Source organism: Scyliorhinus canicula, chromosome 22 (genome assembly GCF_902713615.1).
Source record: "Scyliorhinus canicula chromosome 22, sScyCan1.1, whole genome shotgun sequence".
Classification (NCBI taxonomy): Eukaryota; Metazoa; Chordata; class Chondrichthyes; order Carcharhiniformes; family Scyliorhinidae; genus Scyliorhinus; species Scyliorhinus canicula.
In genome coordinates this window covers 3,901,558-3,925,614 of record NC_052167.1, presented here as the reverse complement: position 1 = coordinate 3,925,614, position 24,057 = coordinate 3,901,558, and the positions used below count along the sequence as shown (strand labels likewise).

The window sequence follows — 24,057 nt, the reverse complement described above, 5'->3', positions numbered from 1 at the left end:
TTACATCCACTCCCTCCACCACCATTGAACAGTGGCAGCCGTGTGTACCATCTGCAAGATGCAATGCAGGAACTCACCAAGGCTCCTGAGACAGCACCTTCCAAACCTTTGACTGCTGCCATCTAGAAAAACACTGCCCCCTGGAGGTTCCCTCCAAGTCACTCACCATCCCGACGTGGAAATATATCAGCCATTCCTTCATTGTCGCTGGGTCAAAATCCTGGAACTCCCTCCCTAAAGGCACAGTGGGTGTACCTACACGTCGGGGACTGCTACAGTTCAAGAAGGTAGCCCACCATTGCCTTCTCAAGGCCGAGCCAGTCAAACCCACATCCCTTAAATAAATTAAGTTTTGGTGTTGTGAAAAATTGGGAAGGTTCTGGGCGGGAGTGTCCGCGGTCTTAGCCAGGATAGTGGAGGAGCGAATGGACCCGGACCCTTTGGTGGCGATATTTGGGGTTTCAGAGAAGCCGGAGCTCGTGGAGAGGAGGAAGGCCGATGTCTTGGCCTTCGCCTCTCTGATTGGACGGCAGAGAATTTTGCTAGAGTGGCGGTCGGCATCGCCACCGGGGGTAGCAGCATGGTTGGGTAACCTGTACGACTTCCTGCGGTTAGAGAAAATAAAGTACGAGTTAAGGGGCTCTTCAGGGGGGGTTTGAGTTAAGGTGGGGGATGTTTGTGACCGTGTTTGTACAGACTGTATAGTTGATTGTTGGGAGGTATGTTTCCCGGGGTGTTTATTCGCTGTAACCTGATTTGATACATGTTTATAATAAAATGCATTTTAAAAAAAAGAAGATGCTGTACGGGAATGTCGGCCTGAATTTTGACTGAAGTCTACAGAATGGAGGTTAAACATGCGACCTACTGTCTCTGAGGCGAGAGTTGCCCAATGAATCGTGAAGCGTATGGAATTCACACCTCCCATCCCTGGCTGCGAGTACGTGGAGTGCGAATAGCCAAGAAGTGAGAGATTCCAGTGGCAATCTTTTATTTGTTCCGACTTGATATTTCTTGCTTCGTTGGATACATCTAATTTTTCCCGCCCTGTTTAACAAATAACTCCACCACATCCCACAGAAACTTCTCAAAACGCGTCGCATGCAATTCATTACTTGGAATCGCAATGACTAATTTACATAAATGGCTGAATCTGCCTGAATCTGCCTGCCCCGGTTTCTGTCGTCTCACTCGGCATTGTGAACTGTAAGGGTACAGTCTGGGCATCCCCCCCACCCCCCTCCCACCCTACCCCACACCCCCCCTCAGCATCGTGAACTGTAAGGGTACAGTCTGGGCATCCCCCCCACCCCCCTCCCACCCTACCCTACACACCCCCCACTACACCCCCCCGTCCCCCCCCCTCAGCACTGTTGAACTGTTAAGGGTACATGTCTGGGCATTCCACGCTCACCTACACCTAGCCTCCTAGACCCCACCCCCCCCCCCCCCTCAGCACTGTTGAACTGTAAGGGTACAGTCCTGGGCATCACCCCCCCCCCCCCCCCCACCACCCCCCCCCCCCCCCCCCCCCCCACCCCCCTCAGCACTGTGAACTGTAAGGGTACAGTCTGGGCATCCCCCCCCCCCCCACCCACCCCCACCACCCCCCCCCCCCCCCCCCCCCCCCCCCCCCCCCCCCCCCCCCCCCCCCCCCCCCCCCCCCCCCCCCACCCTCAGCACTGTGAACTGTAAGGGTACAGTCTGGGCATCCCTCCCACCCCCCCACCCTCCCCCACCCCCCCCCCCCCCCCTCAGCACTGTGAACTGTAAGGGTACAGTCTGGGCATCCCCCCCTCCCACCCTACCCCCCACCCCCCTCAGCACTGTGAACTGTAAGGGTACAGTCTGGGCATCCCCCCCCACCCCCCCCCCCCCCCCCCACCCCCCCTACCCCACCACCCCCCCTCAGCACTGTGAACTGTAAGGGTACAGTCTTGGCATCCCCCCACCCCCCTCCCACCCTACCCCCCACCCCCCTCAGCACTGTGAACTGTAAGGGTACAGTCTGGCATCCCCCCCACCCCCCTCCCACCCTACCCCCCACCCCCCTCAGCATCGTGAACTGTAAGGGTACAGTCTGGGCGTTGAGTCAGTGTTTGAACACCATCCCCCCCCCACCCCCCCCTCAGCACTGTGAACTGTAAGGGTACAGTCTTGGCATCCCCCCCCCACCCCCCCTCCCACCCTAGCCCCCCACCCTACCCCCCACCCCCACTTACAAGCGGACTTTGCTGATTCACTACCCTGTACTCGCCGCCCCCATAGACCGAGACTTGTGCGCTTAACAAGGAAGAAATAAATGTAAGCCTTGCTTCTTTTTACAGAGCAGTAACATTCCCAGAAAGCGGTCCGAGTTTTCCAGGGACCTGGAGTTTGACCCCACCATAAGCCACCACCCAAACTAAACCTGAAGCGCTTTTAGGAAGTGTTAACCTTGGTTAGGCCACAGCTAGAGTATTGTGTGCGGTTCTGGAATCCATGTTACGGGGGGGGTGGGGGGGGGGGGGGGGATGTGATAGCTCTGGAAAGGGTGCAGAGGAGATTTATCAGGATGATGCCTGGGCTGGAGAATTTTAACTATGAAGAGAAATTGGATAGACTGGGGTTGTTTTCCTTGAAGCAGAGGAGACTGAGGGGGGACAGGATTGAGATGTATAAAATATAGTTAGAGTATAAAATATAGTTAGAGTAGACAGTAAGAAACCTTTCCCCTTGGTGGAGGGGATCAATGACCAGGAGGCAGAGATTTAAGGTGAGGGGCAGGAGGTTCAGAGGGGATGTGAGGGAAACCTTTCACCCAGAAGGTGGGGGGAGTCTGGAACTCGCTGCCTGAAAGGGGGGTGGAGGCAGAGACCCTCATAAGATTGAAGAAGCATGTAGATGTGTCATTGTGATGCCAGAGCAGACACGGCTTTGAGGCAAGTGCTAGAAAATGGGATTAGAATAGTTGGGTGGTTGTTTTTGACCGGCCCGGACTCGATGGGCCAAAGAGCCATTTCTGTGCTACATGGCTCCCTATACAGACCTAAAGCTGTCCACACACAGTTTGACTCTCATCCCTGGCCAATATTTCTCTTTTGGAAAGTCGCTTTCTCCCATTTGTTTGTTCTGCTACACAATATTAATTATTCAGAATATTAGCCCTTTGATAAACTTCCATCACTCCGGACTCGAGTCATGATCTCACCCCCATCTTTCTTTAACCCATTTTGTATTTTTGTGTCTTTCTCGCTCGTGTTTTTCCTTTTGCTTTTTAAAAAATATTTTATTGAAGGCAGTTTCAAATACATGCATAACAAAGAAACACAAAAGTCATCTGCGGAAACAGGAAAGAACCACACCCCCAACAAACACCCCCACCTCCCCACTCCTTCTAGTTTTTCACCCAAACCCTCCAGCCCAAACAGGAAAGAAATTATCCCCCCCTCCGCCTCCACCCCCCCTCCCGGCCTCTGCACCTCGAACGATGAACTTGATCTTCTGCAAAAACTCTGCCAGATCTCTCACCCGTACTCCTGCCCACGGAAGGTCCGGGTCCTGCCGACGCAGCGGAATCCATCTCCGGGCTGTCAGGGAGGCAAAGGCCAACACGTCGGCCTCTCTCCCCACCTGCACTCATGGACCCACAAAGGAGCCTCACTCAACCCCCCGGGCCCTCCCCAAGATGTCTGCCACCATCGCCTCTTTGCCAACTATGCCACACCAACTCCACGCAAGCCAATATCCCCAACTCCTCTCCCTCCAACTTCTCGAACATATTAGCCACGTACTTTCAGGCTCAGGCAGCCCCATAATTCGGACATTCTGCCTCCTAGAGAGTTCTCCAGGTCTACACCTTCTCCATCAGCCACTTCTGGCCCTCCGCCACAAGCACCCTCTCTGCCTCCGACGAGGCCAACCAGTCGTCATGTTCCACCTCCGACTCCTCCACCTTCTGGAGTGGCGAACTCTGCACCTCTAACCTCTGCTCCACTCCCTCAATAACCGCCCTGAGCGGCTCCACCACCTTAGCCAGGTCCTCCTGAGGCCTCCTGCCTCTGCTACTAGAACTTAGCATTCAAGAAGTCCACCAGTTGCCTGGACAGCATGGTAGCGCAGTGGTTAGCCCTGCTGCCTCACGGCGCCGAGGTCCCAGGTTCAATCCCAGCCCCGGTCCACTGTCCATGTGGAGTTTGCACATTTTCCCCGTGTCTGCGTGGGTTTCGCCCCCACAATCCAAAGATGTGCAGGTTAGGTGGATTGGCCAGGCTAAATTGCTCCTTTTGAGGGGGGGGGGGAGGGGGGGGGGTGGGGGGGAGGGGGGTGGGGGGGAGGGGGGGAGGGGGGGGAGGGGGGGTGGGGGGGGGAGGGGGGGAGGGGGGAGGAGAATAATAATTGGGTACTCTAAATTTCTAAAAAAGCAAGTTCACCAGTTGCTCAGTGGACCACAGGACAGGCAACGTCTCCCCAGATCCCTCCATCATCTTTCCCTCTGTCGCACTTTGAAGAACCTCCTGGCTAGACTGCTGCTCTTGCTTGTTACCCTCCTCGTCTAATGCTGGCCCCACCAGAGCAACTCGCACATCTATCTCTCCGTGCTCATGCACCTCACACCCCTAAACTGGACCAACCAATTCCGCCTCAAGGGGGAGCCACCAAATGTTCGACCACTCACTCCATGGCCCCCACTGGAAGCTTTTTGTTTGTTGATTGTCTATTCATAGAATAGAACCAAAGAATCCCTAATCCAGGGCAGAAGGAGGCCATTTGGCCCATCGAGTCTGCACCGACCCTCTGAAAAGAGCATCCTACCTAGGCCCACTCCCCCACCCTATCCTCGTAACCCCGTAATCTAGACATTAAGGGGAAATTAAGCACGGCCAATCCACCTAACCTGCACATCTCCGGACTGTGGGAGGAAACCGGAGGAAACCCACGCAGGCACAGGGTGAACGTGCTGACTCCACACAGTCATCCAAAGCCGGAATTGAACCCGGGTCCCTGGTGCTGTGAGGCAGCAGTGCTAACCACTGTGCCGCCCTCTCTGACTTCATTCCATGGGCGGCATTCTCCCCTACCCGGCGTGACGGAGGGTCCCGGAGTAGGGGAGTGACGCCAACCAGGTGAGAATTCTCCCCACCTTTGGGGGCCAGCCCCGCGCCGGAGTGGTTGCCACCTGAAGACCGGCACAAAAAACCGGCGCCCCCGGCAGCGGGCCTGGCCAAAAAGCTTTCGCCGGTCCGCGCACGCGCCGGCAGTGACGTCAGCGGCAGCTGGCCGCTGACATCACTGCCGGCGCATACGCGATGTGGTGGAGGCCATAGCGGACGCGGAGGAAAATAGTGCAGCCAGGGCACTGGCCCGGACTCTGAGGGGGGGGCCCCGATCGTGGGCCAGGCCACCGTGGGGGCACCCCCAGGGGTTCGATCGCCCCCCGGGGGCCTGCTCGCGCCGCTGATCCCGCCGTTCCAGAGGTGGTTCAAACCTCGGCGGCGGGAGAGGCCTCCCAGCGGCGGGACTTCGGCCCATCCGGGCCGGGGAATCACCGCAGGGGCCTCGCCGATCGGAGTGGCGAGATTCCCGCCACCGCCACTTCCCGGGTGGCGGAGAATCTCTGCCACGGCGGGGGCGGGATTTTAGGCGCCCCCAGGCGATTCTCCGACCCTGCTGGGTGTCGGAGAATTTCGCCCCATATCTCACTCGTTCTCGTGTTTTCGCTTTTCTCATCCTCTCCCCCCCCTCTCGCTCACTCTTTCTCTCTCTCTCGTGTTACTGAAGCATGTTCTTACTCCACCACTGAGCACCGGAACAAGGGGAGAGTCGCAGCTTGCGGATCGAGCAGCCATTCCCTCAAGAGCTCTTCTCACAGCGAGCATGAAGAGTGATGCCTCAGTCCAGTCGTACATGGCGACTAACAACTTACTCATCCAAGAGCAGCAGTTAAACATGAGAGGAAGTCATAATATTGTTACGCTGCGGGAAACACTGCTGCTCTTGTCAAAGTTTGTCAGGCACTTTTCACCACAGCTTTGGCTGTCAATGCCCTGAGCTCTCGAATTCCCTCTGTAAATATCTCCACCTCGCTGCCTCGCCCTTCTCCTTCAGACCTACTCCGTTGGTCACATCTCTAATATGTCCATCTATGGCTTAGTGCCTGTTGTTTATCTGACCTCTGAAGAGCTCAGGAATGTTTTAACTTTGTTAAAGGTGCTATAAAAATGCAGGGTGTTTGCTTCATTCTTCAACCGTGCGTTGAAGTGGCATAATTCACTGTTTGGATGCTGTGGAAACGAAGATCAGAAGATGAGTGATTACGGGCTTGAGCCTGTGTCAACCTCTCTCTCGTACACAAAGGCGCCTTTATTAGCACACACAGCCTTTCCTGTTGCACACATTTTTCCAGCCGGCAAGTTTTTCCCACTGTCCGGCTGGTATCGCCCTCAAAATGATGCAACGTTGAAAGCCTTTTTATTCAGCCTTCTTTATTCCTGACCAGCTTCCTATGAAAGGCTCTATTTATTTTTTGGGGGGGGTTTCCTGCGTGGGAGCAACTTCTCGTGAATCTAAGCTCTTGTTCGTGTTTCCTGTAGGCGCTGAGTGTTGGAAATCGCTTCTGACCGTTTTATCTTGAATCCTGCTTGTCCGTGGGCTTGGCCAGGATTGAAATGCATCACCCACTGACCCTCTAACAGGAGGGAGAATTCCACCACCCGTTGGATCGTTCTTGCCTGACTGGCAAAATGTTTAGTGAATACGTGTAGAAATCAAGTGGGTAACGCGATGGTGAAACAAGTGTTTAGAAGCTGTGTAAGGAACATTCATACATATCCCGGGGTGGATACACATTCGGATACACACCCCTGTGACAAAAATTAAAGGGAAGCTGTAAATGCCAACAAAAGGAAAAAGACGTATGATGTACCATGAATTGAACACGAGATGAGTTGCTGTACAAAAGTATGGCTTTAATCTAGATGTTAGCCCTGCGGTCGACTACAGTAAATGGACGACCGCAGGGCGTACTGGGTATTTATACCCCGCCCTGGAGGCGGGGTTAACTCAGCCTCTCGACCAATCGGGGAGCTGTCACATGACTGGTCTCAACCAATCGGTCGAGAGGCACATGACCGACCAGGGCCAATGGTAAGCCGGTGTTCTGCACCAATGGCAGGCAGCTATGTTAATCATACCACCACAACGTACAACCATTTGCACATTGACATGCTTGAAGGGTGAGATATCAGAGGGGCGTTCACTCAAAACGAATGTCTCAACATTGAGGAAACGGGACCAACGGAGCTCTCAAAAGAAGGCATCGAAAGCAAATGGGAAGATGTGGAAGTGAGCGGACAGCAGGCTGCAAAGGAAATGTTAGCACAGCAGAAAAGAAAAGGAGATGAGGAGTGGACGACAGTTGAGATCCTCGCAGTGAATATACTTAAACATGTGAAATAGGAACAGGAGGAGGCCACTCAGTCCCTCGAGCCTGCTCCACCATTCAACAGGAGCATGGCTGATCTGATTGTAACCTCAGCCCTCACATTCCCGCCTAACCCCGATGACCTTTCACCCACTGACCTTTCACCCACTGAACTTTCACCCCCTGTGTTAATCAAGAATCTGATGGTGGAGAGAGGAAAGAAAAGATACGCGCCCGAGTATGATGAAATTGAATAAAGAATGCACTTGGGCAGGTGGAAGAGAAATGGTATAATGAGATGGGTGATGTTCCTGAAGTATTGGAGCTGGAACTAAATCACCGAATGAGAGTTCTACAGCAGGTGGTGAAATATTTGACCCATAGGGGAAGACAGCAACAGATAGTGGGTATGTAAAAGACAAAGATGGTCAAATATTGTTTGAGAAGAATGCAGAAAAAAAGATGAACATGATGATCTTTTATTATTGTCACAAGTAGGTTTACATTAACATTGCAATGAAGTTACTGTGAAAATCCCCTTGTTGCCACATTCCGACGCCTGTTCGGATACACGGAGGGAGAATTCAGAATATCCAATTGACCTAACAGCGTGTTTCGGGACCTGTGTGAGGAAACCGGAGCGCCCGGAGGAAACCCGCGCAGGCACAGGGAGAACGTGCAGACTCCGCACAGACAGTGACCCAAGCTGGGGATCGAACCTGGGTCTCTGGCGCTGTGAAGCAACAGGATGATATATGGTGGCACAGTGGTTAGCGCTACGGCCTCACAATGCAAGGGTCCCGGGTTCAATTCTGACCTCGGGTGACTGTCTGTGCCCTCAAACCCAGGTTGTCCCCCTCATCTCCTTGGTTTCCTCCTCCATCTCTGGTTCACGTTGTGAGGGACTGTCCCCATGGGCTCCCACTGGTGGCTTGATACCATTTATTCTAAAAAGGGTCAACACGTCTGCCGCAGTAACAAAGTAATTTCAGATGAACACATTTCAGGATAATTTCAAACCCTAACATCCTCGTAATGTAAGAAGGTGCTCTAGGAATTGCCAGCCACATGAATAATGTTGCATACTTCCACGCTCAGTTCCATGTTCAAGGGCTGATATGTAACTACTGAATACAAGATGGTTAACCACTGTTTGATAGCTGACACAGACTGTTTCCCTTTTTAAAAGTTTTGCACACTTGTTTGCACCTCTGTACTATACTCATTTGCCATTCCACAGCCAATAAGGGTTATTTATCAATGTTTCTCGAGTTAAAATCATCAAAACATAAATCTATTTCCAGCCCGGGTTGAACGACACAGTTAATTTGTCAATTTTCTCCCATCCCTGCATCTGCCCATGATGGAACCCAAACTCCACCTTACTGCTTTCAACCAGGTCAGCAGACCAGGATCAGGTCCAGGTGGTCACCAGATCAATGTACCTGGATCATTAGATCACTTGTAAAGGGCTTGCAGGTCTGGCACGAACATGATGGGCCGAATGCCATCCTCCTATGCTGTCAATCTTTCTACACTCCCATCAGCAGATGAGCATTGCGGCTGGCACCAGATCCCAAATGAGAACCAGTAGGTCACCCATTGGGCACTCCTAGATCACCAGACCTCGCGCACATTTCACCAGTTTGAATACTACCAGGAATATTTGGGCAAGAAAAGTCTGCAACTGTTGGCGAGGAACTGTTGGATAAAGAAAACCATAGCTAGCCATGTCCACAGAGGGGTTTTACCCCTCTGACTGTGTTGTATGTCACAGTGGAGGCGATGGCACACATCAATACCAAAAATGATCCGAGTTTGTGTTTTTTAATGGGACAAATCACTTTGGATTCCTAATTTAGTTCAACTCTGATCTTTGCCCTCATAAGAACATAAGAACTAGGAGCAGGAGTAGGCCACCTGGCCCCTCGAGCCTGCTCCGCCATTCAACGAGATCATGGCTGATCTTTTGTGGACTCAGCTCCACTTTCCGGCCTGAACACCATAACCCTTAATCCCTTTATTCTTCAAAAAACTATCTATCTTTACCTTAAAAACATTTAATGAAGGAGCCTCAACTGCTTCGCTGGGCAAGGAATTCCATAGATTCACAACCCTTTGGGTGAAGAAGTTCCTCCTAAACTCAGTCCTAAATCTCCTTCCCCTTATTTTGAGGCTATGTCACCTAGTTCTGCTGTCACCCGCCAGTGGAAACAACCTGCCCGCATCCATCCTATCTATTCCCTTCATAATTTTAAATGTTTCTATAAGATTCCCCCCTCATCCTTCTAAATTCCAACGAATACAATCCCAGTCTACTCAAACTCTCCTCATAATCTAACCCCTTCAGCTCTGGGATTAACCTAGTGAATCTCCTCTGCACACCCTCCAGTGACAGTATGTCCTTTCTCAAGTAAGGAGACCAAAACTGAACACAATACTCCAGGTGTGGCCTCACTAGCACCTTATAGAATTGCAACATAACCTCCCTAGTCTTAAACTCCATCCCTCTAGCAATGAAGGACAAAATTCCATTTGCCTTCTTAATCACCTGTTGCACCTGTAAACCAACTTTCTGTGACTCATGCACTAGCACACCCAAGTCTCTCTGCACAGCGGCATGCTTTAATATTTATTCGTTTAAATAATAATCCCGTTTGCTGTTATTCCTACCAAAATGGATAACCTCACATTTGTCAACATTGTATTCCATCTGCCAGACCCGAGCCCATTCACTTAACCTATCCAAATCTCTCTGCAGACTTCCAGTATCCTCTGCACTTTTCGCTTTACCGGTAACTATAGGCCGGTGAGCCTAACGTCTGTGGTGGGTAAAGTCTTGGAGAGGATTATAAAAGATACGATTTATAATCATCTAGATAGGATAATATGATTAGGGACAGTCAGCATGGTTTTGTGAAGGGTAGGTCATGCCTCACAAACCTTATCGAGTTCTTTGAGAAGGTGACTGAACAGGTAGACGAGGTAGAGCAGTTGATGTGGTGTATATGGATTTCAGTAAAGCGTTTGATAAGGTTCCCCACGGTCGTCTATTGCAGAAAATACGGAGGCTGGGGATTGAGGGTGATTTAGAGATGTGGATCAGAAATTGGCTAGTTGAAAGAAGACAGAGAGTGGTAGTTGATGGGAAATGTTCAGAATGGAGTTCAGTTACGAGTGGCGTACCACAAGGATCTGTTCTGGGGCCGTTGCTGTTTGTCATTTTTATAAATGACCTAGAGGAGGGCGCAGAAGGATGGGTGAGTAAATTTGCAGACGACACTAAAGTCGGTGGAGTTGTAGACAGTGCGGAAGGATGTTGCAGGTTACAGAGGGACATAGATAAGCTGCAGAGCTGGGCTGAGAGGTGGCAAATGGAGTTTAATGTGGAGAAGTGTGAGGTGATTCACTTTGGAAAGAATAACAGAAATGCGGAATATTTGGCTAATGGTAAAATTCTTGGTAGTGTGGATGAGCAGAGGGATCTCGGTGTCCATGTACATAGATCCCTGAAAGTTGCCACCCAGGTTGATAGGGTTGTGAAGAAGGCCTATGGGTGGTGTTGGCCTTTATTGGTAGAGGGATTGAGTTCCGGAGCCATGAGGTCATGTTGCAGTTGTACAAAAACTCTAGTACGGCCGCATTTGGAGTATTGCGTACAGTTCTGGTCGCCTCATTATAGAAGGACGTGGAAGCTTTGAACGGGTGCAGAGGAGATTTACCAGGATGTTGCCTGGTATGGAGGGAAAATCTTATGAGGAAAGGCTGATGGACTTGAGGTTGTTTTCGGTTAGAGAGAAGAAGGTTAAGAGTGACTTAATAGAGGCATACAAAATGATCAGAGGGTTAGATAGGGTGGACAGCGAGAGCCTTCTCCCGCGGATGGAGGTGGCTAGCACGAGGGGACATAGCCTTAAATTGAGGGGTAATAGATATAGGACAGAGGGGTCAGAGGTGGGTTTTTTTACGCAAAGAGTGGTGAGGCCGTGGAATGCCCTACCTGCAACAGTAGTGAACATGCCAACATTGAGGGCATTTAAAAATTTATTGGATAAGCATATGGATGATAAGGGCATAGTGTAGGTTAGATGGCCTTTAGATTTTTTCCATGTCGGTGCAACATCGAGGGCCGAAGGGCCTGTACTGCGCTGTATCGTTCTATGTTCTATGTTCATCTTAATGTCATCACCCTGTTGCCCTCCCAGACAAATGACCCTGAAGTTTGTCGGGCCTTTTCCCGTCTTTACTGTCGTCACACCTACGGGAGACTTGGAAAATCATCCAACACCTCGCAAGTCTCTCCCCGAGTCCATCTGTCTTCTTGCGTTAGGCTTCAGCTGTGAATCAGTTCACACCGTGAGCCAGAAGGTCAGAGGGTACAAGTCCCACTTCAGAGACTTGGGCACAAGATTGAGTTGATGCTCCCAGGTAACGCAGAGGGAGGTGGCAGCTTCCCGATGAGGTGTTGGACCGAGGGCCTGTCTGCCCTCTCATAGATGTAAAGGGTCAGTATGACATGCTGAAGTTAGTGATGGTTACTACATGGATGTAATTGTTTCTTTTTACACTGGTTTGCAATGCCCGAAAGTACCCCTTTAAAAACTCCGACTGCAGTTTGTCACATGGTTAAACTGAAGCCCTTCCCTGCACTGTGAGCAGCCACTGCAGCATTTTCCTCTATCGGTGACTCGATAGAATAACGGGTTGAAAGTTATGGGAAAGCAATTTGCCAGGGTAACAAATTGTCAGCACACGTTTTGCGAGGTTAATCACTTCTACGCAGCGAGATTAAAAGTGTGTCTACCCTGCCGGAATAGTGCATATAAGTCCAATAATGAAAACTAAAATAAGAAAAAGTTGCTCGCTCTTGTGCAGGCAGACGCCAGCAAACGTATAGGATAAAAGATCGCAATCGTTTCTTTACCTGAATTTCATTACCAGTTGCTGAAAACTCTCTCAGTTGTCAACCCACTCGTTTCTCTCTGAGGCAGTCACAGCTCTCTCGCTTCTGTTCAAATGCACTCTGTAAGTCAGGGGGCCGAGAGGGAGGTTGTGGAATCGAACCCCTGCCAGCCCCTTTGTAGTTTGCAGCCACGTCCACACAGCTCGAGCGAAAACCACTCACTTCGCTCTGAACCCGTCCTCATTTGTTTATTCCCTCACCAAGAAATTAAAGTTCTGTCGGTCTCGTTTTAGTGCAATGAGTTGGGTTTCCTCCCCTGGTGCCTGTAGAATGGAATGTTCCAGAGCTGTTAAGCTCTGCAGCCCCTGCTCGGGTGCCTGTAGCAGTTGCTGTTGATGATCAGCTGGGTGCCAGGGTTGCCATGGCTCTCGGATTGCCAAGGATTGTCCAGGAATTGGGAATTAATCACCAAGAAACTGGTGCCAGCAAAACCCCAGAGGAAGAACAAAATCAGAGCGACATTTTAAAAAGAAGAATGTCTTTATTATTTATTTTCCTTGGAGTTATAGACCCAAAAGGAGGCCGTTTACCCCGTCGAGTACATACTAGCTCTTTGTGGAGAAATCCAGTCAGTCCCATTCCCTCTTGCGCTGTCCCTGAGCCCTGCAAGTTTATTTCCCTCGAGCACCCATCCAGTTTCCTTTTGACATCATTGATCACCCCCTGCTTGCACGCCCTGTTTAGCTGATGAGTGATAAAGATGTTGGAAGTAGATGGTGGAGAAGACTGAGGGCTGATGAAGAACCTGGCGACTCCAGCTGGGTGCGAAGGTCAGTCAGTCTCTGACGGTGTGAGGTTACACACACCCTGTGATGGGCCCAGAGACCTCACTCATCACAGAAACAACCCCCTCCCACTTCTAAACACTTGAATCGTTGGGCGGAGACAACGGTTCAGCTTTTTATCCTGAAATGTCGCAGTCAGGTGGAGGTGGAGCAAACGTTGATCAGGACCACCCCCGTTTGCAATTGGTATGGAATTGCTGACGGGTGACCCCCGAAACATCAGTTGAATGATTAGGGGCTGGTTTAGCACAGTGGGCTAAATAGATAGCTTGTAATGCAGAATAAGGCCAGCAGCGCGGGTTCAATTCCCGTACCAGCCTCCCCGAACAGGCGGCGGAATGTGGCAACTAGGGGGTTTTCACAGTAACTTCATTTAAGCCTATTTCTGACAAGAAGTGATGATTATTATTAAAAATCCCTGAATGTGGAATTACTCCATCGGTGTCTCCTGAAACTGCGAGGTTTACATTAGCGCCCACAAACGAACCGGGATCACAGAGAGCAAATCCCCAAAGGCTGCTGAATATCATGCAACAAAAACATCATTCAACTCAGTCATAGTAAATCTTGGCAAAATAATCTTCCCCCAATAAGGCAGGGTTGCCAACTGCGACTAAATGTATTCCTGGAGGTCTCAGCGCATGACTAACCGCCCCCCCCCCCCCCCCCCCCCCCAACCCAGCTATTCGTCAGCCAACACATCCACCCTTGCGACATACTCCCTCCCAGTCGGTCATTACTCAATTGGGTGACGTTGACGTTTGCCCCACTTTCAACATCTTTGTAGCTGGTAAAAGGAAATGTTCGAAGAAAATGGCGGAAGGTGCAATATTTCTTTAACATCTCGATGATATTTCTCCACCCAACAGCATCCTGGAGACTGACCTTCAATCCCTGGAGACTCCAGGCCAAACCTGGAGGGTTGACAACCCTGAAATAATAGCAGCAGAGTTTAAGCAGCATCTTGGAAGGTGAAGGGGGAGAATTCTGGGAGAGGTTTGGGAAGTGAAACCCCAGGGTTTAATTCATAGGAGAGTGACCGAACATCTCCAGTTTGAGAACGATTGGCCGATTCCTGAACTACAGCAATGATGGTTATCGAAAATGGCTTCAGAAAGAAAGAGAAACTTGCATTTATATTAAGGCCTCTCTCAGCGGCAGCGTGTCCCAAATCGCTTCGCAGCCAATGAAATACTCTTTGCAGTGTAGTCACCGATAGAAATTGCGGCAGTCAGAGTACGCATAGCAAGATCCCACAAACTGCAATGTGATGATGTTGACCTGGGGGTGATCTGCTTTGGTGATGTCGGTTGAGGGATGAATGTTGGCCACAGCCCCAGGCAGATCTCCCTTTCTCTTCTTTGAAACAGGTTCAGGGAGCCTTGTACGCCCAGCCAAGAGGGCAGGCAGCGCCTCAGTCCGGCCTCTCGCCTGAAAGATAGCCCAACCCTCCCTCACTGGAGCATCAGCCAAGGCTGCGTGCTGTCCAGTCTCTGGAGTGGGATTGAACCTTGCGAACCCAAGGCCTGGGTGCTGCCAACTGATCCACAGCTGACACGAGATGCAAGTCTTTCTCTTTCATTAACGGATAGATGTCGAAATCACAATGCGCCCTCTTCCCAAGGATTTGTTTTCCTTTCAACGTCATAATGGGATAGGGAATGTCCCCCTCGTTTTTGCGCGGAAATGCAGGCAGAGAATGTGGGCACCACCGCTTTAAGGAGCCGTACGAGAGAGCTGGCAAGACTTCAGTCGTGTTGCCAATGTCTTGTCAGCTGGACTCACACAGAGAAAGGTAATATACTTCCAGCTGCGACGATGACAAAGGGCTGTAATGAAATGTTGCACTGAGTTTGGAACACAGGTTTTGGCTCCGCTCTCCCACTGACAGCTTTGATCGTCAGGATGTGTGGGATTACCGCTGGAGTTGGATTATTTATTTTTTTGCCCCCTTCCCCCACGCTATTTCTCACTTAACCCCCCCCCCCCCAAACACTGCACAGGCATCAAGCTGCGGTACAGTTGCATGGACATCGACAGTGCCAAGGAACCACTATTCACGTGAGAACATACAGCCCTCACGGTAACCATTAGCATTCGCAGAGATGCTAAGGCCAGCCAAATATAATCTCATCCGGAAAAAAAATCCATTGTCTGTTTTGGTTTCAAAATTGTGATTTTTAAATTGGCTGTCGCTCCGTGTTTAAATTGGCCCGTATCCCGGAACGCTGATGTTGATCATAGCAATTATCGTTTCTCTCCCCCCCCCTCCCCCCCCCATACAAATCTGCCCTTTTCCAGGTAATTTCAAATCGAGCACCCAGAAGACGAGGGTGCACTGAGATCAAGCAAATTTGTACCAACGAAACTAGACCGATTTCATATATTTATCGGCAGAAGTACGATATAACAGAGCAAGGGACTGACAAAATAAGCTGCTTGTGTGTGAAGTTATTTTAAGCAGCTTCAATTTAGCTCCTGGTAGGTGAGATTCCACAATATGGAGCCACACGTGTAATTCATCACAAGATAACTGATCACCAAAGTGGTTATAATGACCCCTGTGTCGAGCTGAGTGGAAGGCAGGGTGGAACTTGGAATAGGACATGACAAACTGATTCTATTTACTCCACAAACTGTCTATTTAAAGAGCATACTATAGCAAGCCGTCTACAAAGTAACAGTGCATGAGAGCAACCAGTCTACAGAGTCTACTTACACAGTGCACGAGAGCAAACAGTCTACAGAGTCTACAACTACTAATAATAATAATCGCTTACTGTCACAAGTAGGCTTCAATGAAATTATTGTGAAAAGCCCCTGGTCGCCACATTCCGGCGGTTGTTCAGGGAGGCCGGTGTGAGAATTGAACGCACGCTGCATTACAAGCCAGCTGTTTAGCCCTCTGTGCTAAACCATCTCCTACTTAAACAGTGCACAAGAGCACAGAGTCTACTTAAACAGTGCACGAGAGCAAACAGTCAACAGAATCTATTTAAATAGTGCACTATAGCAAAGAGTTGAGTTTATTTAACATGGTGCACTGCAGTAAACTGCCTACAGCCATATCCTTTTATGGTTTATAAAGTGTGTTACGGTGTTTACAGTTGTAATGTAGGATGATTTAAACTTGGAACAATGCCTCCTGGTTAAAAGCAGTTTGATTTTGAGTAGTAGAGTCATAGAATCATACAGCACAAAAGAGGCCTGCACCAGTCAAAAACAACCACCAAACCATTCTAATCCCATTTTCTAGCCCTTCCCCTGTCGCCTTGTCTGCTCTGGGGTTGCAACTGCACATCAAAATGCTTCTTCAATGTTATGAGGGTCTCTGCCTCCGCCACCCTTTCAGGCAGTGAGTTCCAAACTCTCACCACCCTCTGGGTAAAAACGGTTTTCCTCAAATCCCCTCCAAACCTCCTGCCTCTCACCTTAAATCGATGCCCCCTGGCCATTGACCCCTCTACCAAGGGGAAAAGTTTGTTCTATTCTTTAACAAAATGCAGTGAGTGGCGGAGTGTGACGAAGATGTTACAGGCATGAAATCAACTCAAGTCATTGATAGCAGCACAGTCTCCAGGCGGGATTGGCACGAGCACGACCCAATCATCTCTGTCTTTCTGGGAGTTTTGGTGGTGTGATAGGCATCCACAGGTCTTAGCCAGAGAGTCTGTGGGGAAAAGTGTGCTGGGGTGGAATGTCAAACAGTGCTCCACTGAATCCGGAAATGGGATAGAGTAGGGAGTGGATAACTGAGCATGGGGAGTGGATAACTGAGAGAGTTTGGCGTAGAATCATTGAGTATAGGTGGAGGCCATTTGGCCCATCATTGGAACAAGATGTCATCACAATTATAAAAAAAGTGTAACAGACCCTGGTGATGGTAATCTGACTGGTCGGGTGTTTAAGGTATCTGGGAATTTTCTTGTTGATGACTGCCATTTCTGCAAATTAACGTCTTTGTTCATTTTTGTCAACCAATGGTTAAAATCTTGCAAATGCGCCACCTCCTCAAGCTTTGATCTGTACGTCAATTTATTATAATGAGCACTGGCAGACGTCAATAATTGTGACTTTGGACCTTGGAGGCAAACGAACAGAAATCGAGACGGAAAGAGAGTGATTTACTCGAGCTCCTGCAGATAGATGTTCCGTTGCATTTCTGGAATAACTGTGACATTAAACACAGAAGAGGAACAGAAAGAAGCCTCACGACACCAGGTTAAAAGTTGAGAGACTCCTTACTGAGCCCCCCCAGTCCAGGGCCGTCACCTCCACATCGCAGAAAGGGAAGAGTCACGTGAGCTGTGAGAGTTTCCAAAATTTGTGGAACCCTCTGGAATTATCGCAGGGGGGGGGGGGGCGGAAAAGTCAGTGACTTGAAAGTTTCCAAAGTGCCCAGTTCTTCGTTTCCTGTTTTGTAAAATGGGGTGGGATTTTCCGACCCTTCCTGCCGACGGGGGTTTTCCACTCTTGCCGTCGGGTGTCTTCCGGTCCCGCCGGAGGTTACCACCCCTGTGGTGGGACTGGTGAACCACGCAAAATATCCGGCGTGCGCGGGATCAGAAGAACGTATGGGTATCCAATGATGACCCTCCTCAAGCGGCTGGAAAACAGGCCGGGGGTTGAGGGGGGAGGGTGGAAGGGGGGAGGGTGGTGGCGGAATTCAGCCCATCGTTCCACCCATGGGCTCAAAGGCGCCATTAATCCGTCATGCTCGCAGTGTTAGTATTTTCCATTTTTTAATAATCCTGCTCCACATTTTGGCTCGAGCAATATCCGTGTAGGCTGGCATATTGGATTGGAAACTTCATAATAGAGCTTGACTTTGTGTGGTGGTGTAAAACTGCCGGTGGTTATTTGAAAAGAAAGATGGACGTAGATTTATATACAGCACTTTTCACAACCTACACAAACCTCAAAGCAATTTACAGATGAGGAACGTCGCTGTTGCACCGCGTGAAATGTGGGAGCCAATTTGTGCACAGCAAGCTCTCGCAAACCGTATTGTGACGATGGTCAGAGGTTTTTCAATGATGTTGGCTCAGGGATGAACTCCCTTGCCGTCCTTCAGAAGGGGTGTCAGGGAATCCTTTATTCCCGTCGGAGAGGGCAGACAAGACCATCAGTTCAATGCCTCGTGCGCTTTAGATGTTGACCCTGGCTCAGCTTGCAGTTTTCTCACTCTTTCGAGTCGGAGGATTGTGGTATAAAGTTCGTCCCCAGCAGCAAAGGGGCAGAGATATTGGCTGGCACCCCTGTGAGGTACGGAGTGCTGCACTGGCTGAGGTGCTGCTGCCTCTCTGAGGAGATGTTAACTTGACTCTCCAGGGAAAGTGAAAGATCGCGTTGCAGTAGCTCAGGGAAGAACAGGGGAGCTGACAGTCACAACTGTTCCAGCCCTCGTCCTGGTGGCCCAGTCAACGATTATCCCTCTTGACCAACTTTGCTGAAGCCAATAATGTTTTGTTGTTCTAGAACCCTGATGTGCACAAATTGGCTGCCACAATTCTTCCAGTGGCAACACTTCACAACTCGTGTCCAACCTGGGGGTTTTACTGTCTCACCAGTTGGAGATGGGCAGCAAAGAGGTTTCTTGACCTCATGTGACCTGAAGCCAGGAAACTTTAAGGGATTGGAGTTGAAGGACTCTGTCATTCCCAGTTGACTCCGTAACACTGTGCATTCACCTGTGCGATGCTGGAGTCTATATAATGACTATATCAGATAATGACTGATTAAATATGATTCTGTAAACAGGTTAGTGCTTGACTGGTCTGTAGACTGATCTCTCCTAACTTGGGCAGGGCTCCATAATTGTTGATGAGAAATCCGCAGGATGCGCTTGGTTACATCTTGCCCTGCATGGTTGGCTACATCCAATTTGCTGCTTCTCATTGAACGGTTATTTGTAACTGGGGTGGAATGGTAGACCTCTCGGGAGGGCATCAAGAGACTGTCAGGTTCCCTTCGCTGACCCATTCATTACCCAGGTGGGCCTTTAGAACGATTCAGAAGCTTCCGTGTTGATTCTTCTGGTGCCACACAAAACGTCACCCCAGAAAGAATTGGCAAAGTCGCAGGAGCCGGTTTCTCTGGTGAAGCCCCGGAGGAGCAGGGTGCACTATTCGCATTGACTTGATAGCGGTTTGCATTGAAATCCACACAGACACGTGGGGGGCCAGCACGGTAGCATGGTGGTTAGCATAAATGCTTCACAGCTCCAGGGTCCCAGGTTCGATTCCCGGCTTGGGTCACTGTCTGTGCGAGTCTGCACGTCCTCCCTGTGTGTGCGTGGGTTTCCTCCGGGTGCTCCGGTTTCCTCCCACAGTCCAAAGATGTGCGGGTTAGGTGGATTGGCCATGCTAAAATTACCCTTAGTGTCCTAAAAATAGGGGGGGGGTTACTGGTATAGGGGGGGGATACGTTGGCTTGAGTAGGGTGATCATTGCTCGGCACAACATTGAGGGCCGAAGGGCCTGTTCTGTGCTGTACTGTTCTATGTTCTATGTTCTATAAGTCGGTGGTTCAGGCCTTGCTAAAGAGGCTTGAGCACCTAACCCGAAGCCCAAAGTGCGAAGTGTGTGCTGCACTGTCAGAGGTACCGTCTTCTAGATAAGACATTAACCTGCAGCCCTATCTACCTGGTGTCCTGACTAATAGGTAGGTTCAACTACCACCGCTAAAACAGATTAGTTGGTTATTAATCACTGTTTGTGGATCTAGTTGTGTAAAAAACAATCTGCCAATATTATTGAATTGAAGAGAATTTAATTGTAGCATCAAGGGAACACTGCATTCCCAAAGATGCATTCTTTCAGGTAAAAAATGAAACCGAAGACCCATTTACCCCCTCTGTTGGGCGGGAAAGAGCCCGCGGTATTATTAGGAAAAAGATCCGGAGAATTTTCCCCAGTATTGTGGCCAATATTTATCCCTCAAACAATGTATGTACAAACTCCTATTTAATTAGCGGTGAAGTGCTTTGTAATGCCCTGGGCACAATATATTCTTTATTTAAAACTTGGGAAACATACCTTTTGTCGAATAACTGATTGAAGGGCAGCACGGTAGCATTGTGGATAGCACAATTGCTTCACAGCTTCAGGGTCCCAGGTTCGATTCCAGCTTGAGTCACTGTCTGTGCGGAGTCTGCACATCCTCCCCGTGTGTGCGTGGGTTTCCTCCGGGTGCTCCGGTTTCCTCCCACAGTCCAAAGATGTGCAGGTTAGGTGGATTGGCCATGATAAATTGCCCTTAGTGTCCAAAATTGCCCTTAGTGTTGGGTGGGGTTATGGGGATAGGGTGGAGGCGTTGACCTTTGGTAGGGTGCTCTTTCCAAGAGCCGGTGCAGACTCGATGGGCCGAATGGCCTCCTTCTGCACTGTAAATTCTATGAATTGATGAGAAATAGAGGTGTGATGTACATTCGTATTTGCTTGTGGATAGTTGCGCCCAGACATGTATCAACTTGCTAACGGAGCAATATGCAGCCAAAGTTGATGCGCATACCTGCTAGAATTGAACAGTAGCGCACCCGAGGTTGTCTCCACATGTTGCTTTCTTCCAGGGATTGATATATAGTTAACTTTTGTTTGTTAGGAAAAAAAGTAATAATCTGTTGGAGTTAATGACTTGAAGAGTTGACGCAATCAGAATCAGATAAAGAAAAGTGAGACGTCCTTGAAGTGTATCCAGGTACCTGGGTGGTTTCCAAAAGTGACTCATTGATTTTGGTTTTACTCAACTTCTCAAATATCAGTTGGACTTTGAGGTAGATTTGCTTCAACGAATCAATTGAGTGGATAGGGTTTGAATAATTGAGCTTTAAATAAGTGTTGAAGCGAGGGAATAAACGACAATTGATGTGTGGGTTGTGGAACATTTGACAATCTAGTCCCAACAGTCAAGTCAGGGACCTTAAACCACATTAATTCTGCTCCAGAATAGTAGGAGCTTGAAAACTATCAACATCCTTCGCTTGTACGTTACCTCCCTTAACTCTCTTTCCTCCAAAATAGTCCCTTTTCTAAAACAAATTCCCTTTCTTTCTCCTTGGGCTTCCCCTCTCCATTTCCCGAGATTTGGTTTCTTAGGTGCAGGTCACCCCTATCCTGCCTTATCAGAGAGGTTGGGCGGGATTTTCCAGCTCCGTCACGGCACGACTTTCCTGCCCGTCCCTCTGCTGGGGAACCTTTCTGCAGGGGGTCTCCTTCGGCAGGACGGGAAGAGCCCATTGGCGGAGAGGGCCTGAAAATCCCGTCCAGTGTGCTTCGCGGTTGGGTCCAGAAGAAGCTTTGCCAGGTTGTTTAGCCATGGGGTAATTTGGCAAAACTTGGTCCGGTCTTTACCTGATGTCCACACCGACTTCTGCTAAAGCACGAATGGGAATGTTGGCTAATTGACAACCAGCCTAGGTTGCTGAGGCCACTTGCTGCACACCTAGTGCCACATCAGGTGAGATCCACTAAAGTGATTTCCGCTAGGATCATACTAGTAACGTGACTCGACTAGTAATCCAGAGGTCCCAGGCTAATGTTCTGAGGGCATGGGTTGAAATCCCTCCACAGGAGCTAGAGGAATTTAAACTCGGTTGAAAAACTGGAATACAAAGTGTGAATGGTGACCGTGGCGACGATCAGCAATTGTGTTAAGAGGCCTCGTATTGACTCCCCAGCTTCAAGAGCCTGTGCAGCATTCCTTAATGGGATGGCTGTCCCATCTCCTGGCCGCTTACTCACCAATTTGGGGAACAATGAGTGACTGCTCTCCACGTTGTGCGGGTCCCTGATCCCCCACGACTGGGCCCAGACGTCCGCAGGGAAAAATCCTGCATTGAAGGGGGCAGCAGATTTTGGAAATGTAGGGCAGGAAAAAGACACGAGAGAAAAGGGGTGGGGGGGGGGGGGGGGGGGGGGCACGTCTGATCAGAGAGCATGTGGAAAATCCTTGACAACTGGTGATGGCTCTTCAGTCATTTTGAAATGAAATGAAAATCGCTTATTGTCACGAGTAGGCTTCAATGAAGTTACTGTGAAAAGCCCCTAGTCGCCACATTCCGGCGCCTGTTCGGGGAGGCTGGTACGGGAATCGAACCGTGCTGCTGGCCTGCTTTAAAAGCCAGCGATTTAGCTGAGTGAGCTAAACCAGCCCCGTCCCGGCCTTCCGGTACTACATGTACCTGCTGTTAGCTAAATGGTGAATCCATCGGGGCCTGAATCCTAGTGGGCCACCATTCGTAACATGAAAGAGATTTAATGGGACCCCAATCGATCCAGGGTGATTTGAATTGGAGTAGGAGATCTGATCGTAAATGACGCCAGCTATAAGCTCCCAAGACCTGCGTCAGATCTGTGAGAGTCGGAACCTTCGATATGTGAAAGCGGCCATCTTGAAAATAACTTGTTATTCGCAAAGCGAATGAAGTGCTTTGTGCTTGAAGTACAAAAGCTATCTGAGTGCTCCCTGCAAGTTGAAAGCACAGAGCAATTTGGAGATGGAAAAGAAATGAGGGGGAGTGAGAAATGCTGGTTTGAGCTGCTTTAAAGGTAATTCATTTGTCTTGGGTCTGGGCAGGAACAGTAGAAGGTGCTGGGACATAACAGATAATATATATGTGGGAAGGGGAGAGAGGACCACTCCAAAGCTCAACTTCAATTTGCTGGCTTTTAGCGGAATGCTGAATTTCAGCCTTTTCTTCAGATTCAGTTGCAGTGCTTTTAGATAAGCATATCGGAGCAGTTTCTTTGTGCTCTGATGATAGTACTTTCACTCCACGTCCAACAATGGACTTTTCTTAAGTGGCTAGAAGTGGTGATAAAACTCCTTTTGAGCTTCGCAAGTGCTCACTGCTTGTTTTTGTTTTAACTTTTAACTTCAGTTTTTATCTGCGCCCAGTTGGTGTTAACTTGTGAATGTAACATTGCAGCTCCATCTAGAGGTTCATCAACGCCCATCGACAAACCAAAGATGATCAACTGCTCTCCATAGAATCGTTCGTTTAATTAAAGTGAAAATGAGCATGTGAAACTATTGTTTTAAAAAATTTTTAAGGTTTGCATACTTAGCCCCTGAATCCTCCTTGGCACAATCCCTGGAAAAATGCACAGTCCATTCCAATCCAACTTGATCCGGAATCGCAAAGCAAGTGAAATGAAATGTTATTTTTAAATACCTGTGGACTTTGGCTCAGCCCAAAACACTGCAGTCCCCAGGTTTGTAAATTTAGCACAAATAACCTTTTATTATTTAACAGTAATGTAATTAAACTGACAAAAATGTAACTCACTACCTAATCCCACTAACCCAACTGCCCCTTTGCAACTTCCTCACTGTATAATAATCTTCATTGTCACAAGTAGGCTTACATTAATATTGCAATGAAGTTACAGTGAAAAGCCCCTAGTCGCCACATTCCGGTGCCTGTTCGGGTACACAGCGGGAGAATTCAGAATGTCCAATTCACCGAACAAGCACGCCTTTTGGGATTTGTGGGAGGAAACCGGAACACCCGGAGGGAACCCACGGGGAGAATGTGCAGACTCCGCACAGACAGTGACCCAAGCCGGGAATCGAACCTGCGACCCTGTCGCTGTGAAGCAACAGTGCTAACCACTATGCTACCCTGCCGTCATATATATATTACACACATACATGCATAGACAACACAGAGGGCGAGGTGGAGAAAGAAGAAAAAATTATGACGTGAAAAGGATAAATGATCTCTGATAGTTCTTAGCTGAAGTCTTACAGAAATTCAAGCTTTCATTTTGATGCTTCTTCTGTCTAAGCTTGATGGATTTTCTCTGGTAAGGCTGTCTCCTTTCTTTGTAGATTCAGGATCATTTCAACTGTATAGTGAGGATGTGCCAGGCACTCACTTGTTTTAGAACATTGAAGCAGCCCTT

General features: G+C 49.3%; 2 protein-coding genes across 2 annotated transcripts in view; one reads left to right on the top strand and one right to left on the bottom strand.

Annotated features, from left to right (window-relative positions):
• Nucleotides 1-12,706, bottom strand: part of LOC119956100 (uncharacterized protein C10orf105-like) — a 33,513-nt gene extending 20,807 nt beyond the window's left edge. The window contains exon 1 of the mRNA XM_038782960.1: nt 12,327-12,706. The gene's annotated coding sequence lies outside the window, so the exon portion shown is untranslated. The remainder of the gene's footprint in view (nt 1-12,326) is intronic.
• Nucleotides 1-24,057, top strand: part of cdh23 (cadherin-related 23) — a 285,383-nt gene that overhangs the window by 77,585 nt on the left and 183,741 nt on the right. The gene's annotated exons all lie outside the window — the stretch shown is intronic.